The 10,351-nt window shown below is 40.7% G+C and overlaps 1 pseudogene; it reads right to left on the reverse strand.

The window, feature by feature from the left end:
* Positions 1–205: 205 nt before the first annotated feature.
* LOC147624092 (AAA-ATPase At4g25835 pseudogene) lies at positions 206–2,151 on the reverse strand (annotated as a pseudogene).
* Between the last annotated feature and the right edge of the window lie 8,200 nt (positions 2,152–10,351).

Genomic DNA, 10,351 nt, shown 5'->3' on the forward strand with positions numbered 1-10,351 from the left:
ATCTTATCTCAACTTTTTTTATTTCATTATACCCTCTCACACGTGCGCACACAGATCTAAATTGCAAACTTCAAACTCTCTTTCCCTCAAAGAAAACAAAACTTCAAACTTTGTATAACTAAAAGCTGCACATTTGGAATTACGGCACCAAATAAATCATTATCAATTAACAAAACTTCTTGAGCTCTAAAAACGCATCCCAAAATACGATACACTTCTGCAATGATAGAATTAATTCTGCTGTGTTGGGAATTACATTAGCAAATCGATCAATCGGCCTTCTGCAGCTTCTTTTGAGCTACTGTCTGGTGTGGCTTCTCCTTTATATCAACACAAGGGACCTCATCGTCTACTGCAAAGACTTTCTTGCAATTAGGGCATTTTATGCTCTTCCTTATGTAATCTCGAGAGCCACAGCAGCTTAAACTGCCAACCAATTCATTGTCTTGAACTGCCCTTTTCACATGCTCTACATCTTCTACTAATTGCACACTGCGAGTGGAGGCAAACTCCTCCTCCACTAAAGTTGGAAGCCATGGCCTGTTGTTGGCTTTGGCTAAATTCTCAAGCCCCAGCTCGTGCGTTAAAGCTGTTGGAGGCCATGGTTTGCTGTTGGCTAATTTGGCCACACCAAGCTCTGCAAGGAGCTCCCCTAAGGCGGCCTGTGCCTGGTCTTTATAGCGGATCAGAATCTCACTAACTTCTGCAGGTGTGATGCGGGCAAGCTCAATAGCCTCTTCTACTTTGTCAAAGAGCGAGTGATCCTGAATGCCAAGGTAGTTAAGCGCCAGAATTTTGAAAGCAGCAAAGGTGCAGTAAGACATGAGGATGTGCATGTCCATCCTCCCAGAGCGCAGGAGAGCAGGGTCAAGGCTCTCTATGTGGTTTGTTGTAAACACAAAAATCCTCTCGTCCCCACAACAAGACCACAGCCCATCCGTGAAGTTGAGAAGCCCGGAGAGAGTCATGCTAGAGCCAGGAGTCGAGCCCTGCATTAAGTTGTCATCCACACCCCCTCCTCCTTTGTTCCCACCACCAAACCCTTGATCACCCCCTCTGTGCTGACCATCACCCCTCCTACCAGCTCTAATCTTACCCCTGTTCCCAAGCTCCACAGAGCAATCTATGTCTTCTATCACTATTATGGACTTGTTTGTCGTCCTCAAAAGAAGCTTCCGAAGCTCCCCATTGGAACGAACCTGAGTTAGCTCCAAATCATACACATCATACCTTAGCAAATTGGCCATAGCTGCAATCAAGCTAGATTTGCCAGTTCCCGGTGGGCCATAGAGGAGGTAACCCCTCTTCCATGCCCTGCCTGTCTTCTTGTAGAACTCCTCCCCTCTTGCGAAAGCTTGCAAATCTTCCTTAATCTTCCTCTTCTTCACAGGATCAAGAGCCAGTGTGTCGAATGTAGAAGGGTGCCTGAAAGGCACCGAGTCCCACGGGTGCCTGTAAGAGTCATTTCTGCCATTTGTGTACAGGAGTGTCTCTCTATTCTGATCCTTCATCTCTGTTGCTTGCTTCAGAATGTGGTCCATGTAGGGGGCTAGAACTTTGGCCTTGTCCTTCTTGTGCAATTTGAGAATGTATGTTCTCTTCTCATCGGCCGGCATGGATATTGATGATCTGGCCGGCCACGCGCTGCTGCTGTGATAGTACGGTTGCTGGTCTTGGGCGGTGTAGTGCTCCCACCATAGCTGGGCACCTTCAAAGGTCATGGGCACCAGCTCCTCGTTGGCAGGGCTCCATGTGAAATCGCTCGAGCTGGAGGCACGGCACAGCTTCACACGCTTGGCGGTGCGTGTGTAGGTGGTGATGTTGGCACTCAAGTGGAGTTTGATGGCGGCATAGAGCTCATTGGGGAGGCAGGCCTCGTCATACTCGGGGATTTCAACGTAGTGGAAGCGAGAAAGGGAGTCTCTTATGCGATAGAGAAGGCTGGTAAGGATGCGCATGAGAGGGCTGGGGAGGAAGCTATGGAGCATGGTTTGGGCCACTGTGAGGAGGCCAATGAGGGAGCCAAGGTAACTCAGAAACTCTGAGGCTTTGATCTCCATGGCAATGAGAGGCGTGTAGAGCAGCGGTGCCTAAATTCAGAGGGATTGGGACTCTGGCTGAGTATAGCTAGCTAGCTGGGACTCGGGAGTGTCGAAGGGAGTGACTGTGATCACTATAGTTGATGTAATAGAATATTGGTTTATAAAAGGTGAGGAGGAGGAGGCCACACCGATACAGGGCTGCGTGCCTGCGTGGAGGTGATGATGTGCCAGCTCACGCGCTTCTGTTGCAAAAATCTGCTCTCTCTCAGGAGAGCCAGCTTGTTGGATTAGGATAGTAGAGTGTCCGTACATTCCCGCCGTCATGGCAGACCACATCAACTACGCCACGTATCTGGCCTGACAAGGCAGTAAGCCCACATGGCAGAATGCAATGTACTGTGTCGAGGCATTATGGATCCCCATTTCTAGTGACACGGCCCTGGCCCCTGTACCTACGGTCTAGATCCTTTTTGTAGTAGGGTAGGCCAGGGTAGGGGCAGGAACCGAGGATCGAGCATTTTGTATTGCACGGCGGCAGGGGGGCGGCGGTCGAAAGCAGAGCGCAAGGGGGGACGAGTCCTGAGTCCTGTGTTCACAGAAAACGACGAATCACAAGACTTATAGTGTTTACACACTTGGGTGGAACCCCACGAATAAGTTTTTCCCAACCAATTAGATTATCTCAATCACTCGCCCGTCTAACAATTCTTGACAAATTGTGTCGATGCCATGCACCCTCAGTGTTGATGTGTTTACTGACTAGGGCTCAACAACCACTGTTCCAGTTCCAGGCGTAACAACGTGCCAAAATTGTGGGCACGAACCAACGCACCACAAATAAGATGATGCGTGGCAGATTGCTGTGAAATCGTGAGGACGAGCCATGGGTAGATTGGCACGATGTGTAGGACACCTTTTCCGTGGGCATGCCCGCAGTCTGTAAAGAGTAGTGTCGCCCATCAAGTGTTTATCAAAAAGGTGTCTGCCCACAGCTTTCAACCTTTTTCGTGGGCACACCTGTAGTCTGTAAACACCCTTAGACTCTTCAAATTTTGAAACTTTGTTATCTGAGCTAAAAAGGCCTTAATTTTAACTTTTGAGATTTATTTTAAAAATTTTGACAAACTAAACTTTACAAGTAATAAGTAAGCTCTCATCCGTCTCTCATGAGGTTGACACCTCTCGCTCTCTCTCTTTTTCACCCTCCTCTCTCTTCCTCGCTCTCTGTCCACCCCCGCACTTTGCATTCTTTGATGGCACGTGTTAAAAGAGACTTTAGTCTCCTTTATATATAGTATAGATAGTATGAAAAATATCAAAATATTGCAAATCCATTATATATATAGTTTGTAGGTTGAAAATGTTACAAATCTTTCATATATAGTTTGCACGAACAACCCCCTGTACAAGTAGGATCACACGGTAGCGACACTCTCTCTTTCCACACGTACCGTGGCCCATCCACATTGCTCGAAAAACCCTATTTGTAGTGTAACTTTTCCAATTCAAATCGAAAAAGTTCTAATTAAGAAACATATATATATCTTTTTTTATTAAGTGTTGAAAACAAAGGAGAACTTTGATTTTAAAGGTATCTATGAAATAGTAACATTAGTTTAAAGGTAGATAATATAAATAGTCTTTGATTTACTCTTATCGCAGAGTGGCGTGATTTCTCAAGCCAGACCAGAGATGCGAAATGTTTAATAATCCATTTTATACGTTACAACACGTCTTTTCATTTTCTTCTCTGATCAAGGACTAAAAGGGTTGTCTAAGAAGAACAAGATGATGGAGCTGGAGGGCGACGAAGCTATGAACGCCCATGCTCCGGTTGCAGAAGCTCATTAGTCGGAAGCATTCTTTTCGATCACTGCATGATGGCCTGCATGGACTGGCTACGAGATCTTCGCAACCATGTGCCGACCTCGAACTCGATAAAATTGATGGACCGGCAGTTTGTAGCAGCCTAAGTGAGAATGAAGACATCAGATTATATGAGTTGCAAGGTAGATGTAGCCTGCATCCCATGTCATGAGTGATGGCTTTGTTGAGCTTGAGGTTTGAGGTGGGCGTGTGCTCGCGTAGATCTCAAATTTGAGCACACCAAGAGGAAGGAGGAGGAGGAGGAGGAGAGGGCCTCTTCATTGATGGAACCTGAGGGTTCAAGTGAATGATGTCCGAATGGCGGCATCGGGCAGCTACTATTCGTGGTGGTGGTAGGCAACAGCGTCGACGGCCTGAGCTGCGCGCATGCGCTACTGAGAGTGGGCTGCGTGTGTAGGTCTTTGAGAAAGCAAGAGTTATTGCGCCCTTGGGCGCCGGCGGACTGGCCCTGGATGCCCAGCCCTGCGCGAATGGGGCGTAGGGGACGCCCTCCGGCAGAACACCATTCCCTTGGCCGTAGAGGAGGTAAGGAAAATCACTCAAATCCTCTAAGATTATGGGGTGATGTCCTAATATGGTTTTGGTCTTTGCAGAACCGAACCGACTGTTGGATAAGGAGACCAAAGCGCTACACACCCTGGTGGTGAACCCCCTTCACAACTGCCAACAAGTGATGCACTGGAGCAATCTTCACAAGATTGTCTACGACGCCTGCCACCGGGGATCGTGCGGTGGGGCCACTAAGTCATCACGCCTTTGAGGAGATCGAGAATGGCAGCAAAGTGAGGATCATCATAGAGGATGACAACAACGGCAATGGCAACACCCTGGAATTCCATGGGGACTTGAAATATTTATACTAAAGACTTGAAATAATTTATTCATGAAATATTTATATTAAAGACTTAAAAGCAGTAGTATAAATATTTTATGTTCCAAAAAAGGAAATAATTTATTCATGTGTTATATTTATTCACATAAAATTTTCACGTTCCTCATAAAAAAACGAAATAATTTATTCATCTATCTATTTCTATTACATTATTACATATTTTCACGTTCCTCACCAAAAAATGAAATAATTTATGTTTGTGCGTACACGTGTGCGTGTGTGTGTGTGTGTGTGTGTGTGAGAGAGAGAGAGAGAGAGAGAGAGAGAGAGTCTTCTATGTGTGGGAGAGTGTGAGGAGAGAGAGGGAGAGTGTGCATGCGTGCATGCACGTGCCTGTGTGTGTACGAGAGAGAGAGAGAGAGAGAGAGAGAGTGTGTGTGTGTGTGTACGCGCGTGAGAGAGAGAGAGGGAGAGGATCATGTGCATGTGTGTGTGTGTGTGTGTGTGTGACAGAGAGAGAGAGAGAGAGAGAGAGAGAGAGAGAGAGAGAGAGATGGGGACAGGTCTAGGAGTGAGAGAGAGTGAAAGAGAGAGAGAGAGATGGATATAGAGAGGGAACTGGTTCTTTTCTAAAAGCTTGGCCATAGCAACGCATATAAAAATATAGATATATCATGTATAATCAAATTTATAAATTTACAAATTTAAAATATTATATGTGCCATGCACTAATGCGTCCCAACTTCTGCCAAGTGGTGTATATCATGTTTTCCCATTATTATTTGCATTTAATCTCTCCACACACTTGAATCTTGAGAGTTGAGCATTCTAGGCAATTGGAAATTTGGAATCCTAGGCCAAGCAATTTTTTTGCTCTTGATTTCTTAGTTTCAAGTAAGTTTCAACGTTGAACTTCCAACTTCACTTCGACTCCTCCATGCCATGGTCTATTCGTGCTCCCATGCTCCATCTTCTTCAGTGAGGGCTTGGGGAATGTCAGTCAGCATTAACAATAGTTGTCGTTAAAAAGGGTGTAGGCGGGTTCCAAAGGTTAAGCTCAAAGCCTCAAAGCACTAGTAAGTTTTGGAGATATAAAGATCTAGGTAGTAGGTTATTTGATGAGTCTCAGTTGTTTGTGCTTTAAGTGAGTGAATGTGTATAGTTTTGAAGTTGTGTATTGTGTAGGGTTTTCGTGCTGGGACATGCTGACTAAATGCATTTCTCTTGGACCAATGATGGTTCACCCTTATACAAGTCTTGATGACATTGGGCATCAAGGCTTGAACCAATGATGGTTCACCCTTATACAAGTCTTTGATGACATTGGACATCATGAATGGTTAATCCATATGCAATAGCTAAATTTTGAAGTATGCAATTGGAAGTGTTAATAGCAAGCTAGCAATTGGAAAATGTGCATTCTCCTAAATGTTTTCTATGGCTAATCGACCTCTACAATATAAACTACCAATCAACCCCATCTATAAGAAATAATTGGTTTTTTCTATATATGTGAATTTACAAGTAGTAATGAGGGCCACTCTACAAACTCCAAGAGTGAGTTGACTTCGATGTGAAGAGATTCAATTGATGATGAAGTTTATTATTGTGAAATATATGAGAGATATTTAATTCAATCTTTTTTTAAATAGAATTTTTTTGTCTCCTTATGAGAGAGAGAGAGAGAGAGAGAGAGAGAGAGAGATTTAATGAAATCTTAACTTTAATTAATCTTTTCATTGGTTCACAAAACTAGTTATGTTTCCATCAAGCAACCTTATTTAATCTACCTCAAGTCACTCAATAAAACCTACGATTTTGCAAAGATGTATTCATGGAATAGAAGAAGAGATGGAACCAATAGATGTACAAAAGGATGCATTTAACTTAGAGAAAGAGTATCAAAGAGAAGCTTGAAATGAGGCTTGAACAACAACATTTGTGTAAGATTCCTCCCCCAGCCCCTCACGATGTCCAGTTTCTCTCCCTGTAATCAATCCCCTTTTCAGAATAATAATAGATCTTGTTTCTATCTCTTTTGGCCTAGAGAGAGAAAATATTCTAGAGAGAGATAATTCAGTTTCTAGATATCTTTGGATGGAAAAATATCCCTTCTTATTAAAATGATTTCCCCTGAAACAGAAATTCAAAAAGAACTTTCTAGTGTGTAATTGGAATAAATTGAAAATAGGTAAAAAGGACCTTAGCCTGAGGGTCCAGATTTTCTGAAAATTTTGGATTAAGGTTCCTATGGACCAATAAGATTAATCCAAATTTAGGGAGGAGATGAATTGAAGAATTAAAAAAAAATTAGATTAAGGTTCCTATGGACCAATAAGATTAATCCAAATGTAGGGAAGAGATGAATTGAAGAATAAAAGAAAAATCCCCCAAAAATGAGTAAATACTCACATAAGATGAAGAGTTGACTAAGGACAAGGTTTATTAGTTAAAAAAGAAAAGATATTTAGAGGAAATGATGCATTTTTGACACCTCAGTGTGGGGAATTCCCCTCATGAAGGAGGCACCTATTTCACATGTGTGGATAAGTTTTAAACTCACAAATAATGAGATATTTTCATCTCTCCTCTCTCCTGTTTCAACTAGATCCAAAAAGTGAGCTAAACTGACCCAAAAATGATCAAAAATTGACCAAACTGATCTGGAAAATTCTAGAATCAGTTTGCTTGGTTAGAGGCTCATTTTTTCATATAAATAGAAGCCTCCCCCTTTGTAAAAGGTTAATAGTGTTTATGCACTGTTACTCTACTCTTCCCCAGAGTCAAATACATTCAATTGATAATTCAATTTTTTTTTACAAAATCCTCTCCAAAAGAACTGGTGGCCACTCTTGTTGTAAATAAGAGTAGAACCCTCAATCCCTCAAGCCAAAGGAAAGATTACAAGTTCCATGTAAGCTTAATTCTTACTTATTGTGAATTTTAAATCTATGGTTTTCTTAAATTTTATGCTTTGTGAATGTTTGAATTAAAATCTGATGCTATGCCTTGATGGAAAGGCCACCCCCTTCTCTTCTTTACAATTCAATCCTTCTTAATCCTAGAAATTTTAATTAAAAGATTAATTAAACTCTTTTCATTGTTTACTCTCTTGATTTTTGAAAAATGGAGTAGATTAGAGATACTAGAATTAAAATTGGATTAATTCAGGTCATAAATTAAATGTTAAAATTGAGAAATGGTGAGCCATACAAAGGAGGTTATGAAAAAATTTTCTTAAATTTTATGGAACTAAAGTTTATCATTAGGTTATTCTAAAAGAGTAATTCCTTCCACTTGTGCATTCTAAAAGATTTATTTTTATTTCAAAAGTGTCATTCCCATTAAATTTGATTTTATGCATAGAAAGATGCATAAAGGAATTTATTTTTATTTCAAAAGAGTTATTCTCATTAACTTTGATTTTATGCATAGAATGATGCATAAAAGAATTTGTTATTCTCATTTATTTTGACTTTATGCATAGAAAGATGCAAAAAGGAATTTATTTTTATTTCAAAAGAGTTATTCTCATTAATTTTGACTTTATGCATAGAAAGATGCATAAGGGAATTTATTTTTATTTCAAAAGAGTTATTCTCATTAATTTTGATTTTATGCATAGAAAGATGTATAAGGGAATTTATTTTTATTCCAAAAGTGTTAATTTCATTAAAATTGATTTTATGCGTGGAAAGATGCATAAAGGATTTATTTTTATTCTCAAAGTGTTATTTTCCTTAAAATTAAATTCATGCATAAATAGATGCATAAGAGGATTTTGTTAAAAGTGTTATTCCCACTGAAGTTGATTTTATACATAAATAGATGCGTAAAGAATCTTTATATCAAAAATTAGAAATTCTCTTAAATTCTATGTTTAAACGAATCTGATGAGAATCAGATAGATGTGAATGATATGGGATGTGAATGGATGAGATGTCATGTGAATCAGAATGTAAATGAATGATATGGGATATGAGTGAATGTATGTGAATGTGTATGAGAAGAATGGATGTGAATGAGTTTGAAAGAATGGATAAGGATGTGTATGAGAAGAATGGATGTGAATGTGTATGTGAAGAATGGATGTGAATGAGTATGTGAAAGAATGGATGTGGATGTATGTGAAAGAACGGATATAGATGTGTATGTGAAAGAATATATGTGGATGTGAATGTGATGGATATGAATTGAATGTGATGTGATGGATGTGAATGGATAGAGGTGATGTGATGTAAAATGGATAGATGTGAATGGATGTGATGTCATGTGAATCGGGATGTGAATGCATGATATGGGATGTGAATAGAAGTGATGTCGTGTGAATCGGGATGTGAATGAATGATATGAGATGTGAATGGATGTGATGTCATGTGAATCAGGATGTGAATGAATGATATGGGATGTGAATGGATGAGATGTCATGTGAATCGGGATGTGAATGAATGATATGGGATGAGAATGGATGTGATGTTATGTGAATCGAGATGTGATGAATGTGATGTGATGTGATGCGAATTGGGTAAATATGAATGGATGAGATGTGAATGAATATGATGTGATGAGATGTGGATATGGGTAAATGCGAGTGGATGAGATTTGATGAAGATATTTGAGGAAAGAAGATGGAAAATGATGCGATTGAATGAGAATGGGAAAATGATGCGATTGAATGAGAATGGGAATTTATATGAAATGAATGTGGATTAAGTAATGTTGATTATTGTGGAAAGACGAGAGTTTGTTATAGAAACTGTATTTATGGCCTGTTTTTAAATGACTGTTTTATGTCAAGAATGCTGGGAAAGCGTTTTGAGTGTCTTGTGATTAAGATTGTGGGGAAGACCTAGCTGATAAAGTTGCAACAGCTAACGGAGAGTCAATGGAGGACGTCTCGCATAGCAAAGGCCGGCTGAGGACTTGACCAGCCTCGATTCGATTAAAATGGTGAGCTTCCGGTGTACGGTGGATGAGGGACCAAGGAAGTGGTCTATGAGTGAAGCACTAGGTCACCTGCGAAGGATCCTAGAGGGTGTTGACCATACAATACTCGGGCTCTGGGTCGCCGATGATACCCACACGTGCATCGTGGAAGATATTGGAATAAGAAGTAAGAGTTGTTTTCTAAATTTGGGCATGGATCTGGTTGATTGACCTTGCTGGTCCTCAACGGATGAGTCCATGGCCCTTTTATATGGATCCATTGGTTGATCTTGCTGATCTTCAACGGAGTTTCTATTTTGATATGTGAATATATTACCGGTTACTCTATGAGCTAGGAACTATCGAAAAGGCCCCTGAGTGGTCATGGTGAGCGTTCTGGTTGCCAATGATGCTATAGATACACTGATGAAGGAATGGTTGGAAAGAAGGATTCAATCGGAGATTTTGAGAATTATGATCAGTAAGACAATGGTTTCATTAAATGATTGTTTTTAAAGATAGATGATGCTGAGAAAAAGGTAATTTCATATTGGGTGTGTAAGTGGTATGACTAGTTTTAAGTTTGCATGAACTAGTGGGCTTGGGAACTCTTTTCCCTGGTATCCGAGACAAAACCTAACCAAATTCTTAATTGGATTCCATC

The sequence above is a fragment of the Cibotium barometz genome, chromosome 26 (assembly GCF_041138505.1).
Source record: "Cibotium barometz isolate CiBa-2024 chromosome 26, ASM4113850v1, whole genome shotgun sequence".
Classification (NCBI taxonomy): domain Eukaryota; kingdom Viridiplantae; phylum Streptophyta; class Polypodiopsida; order Cyatheales; family Cibotiaceae; genus Cibotium; species Cibotium barometz.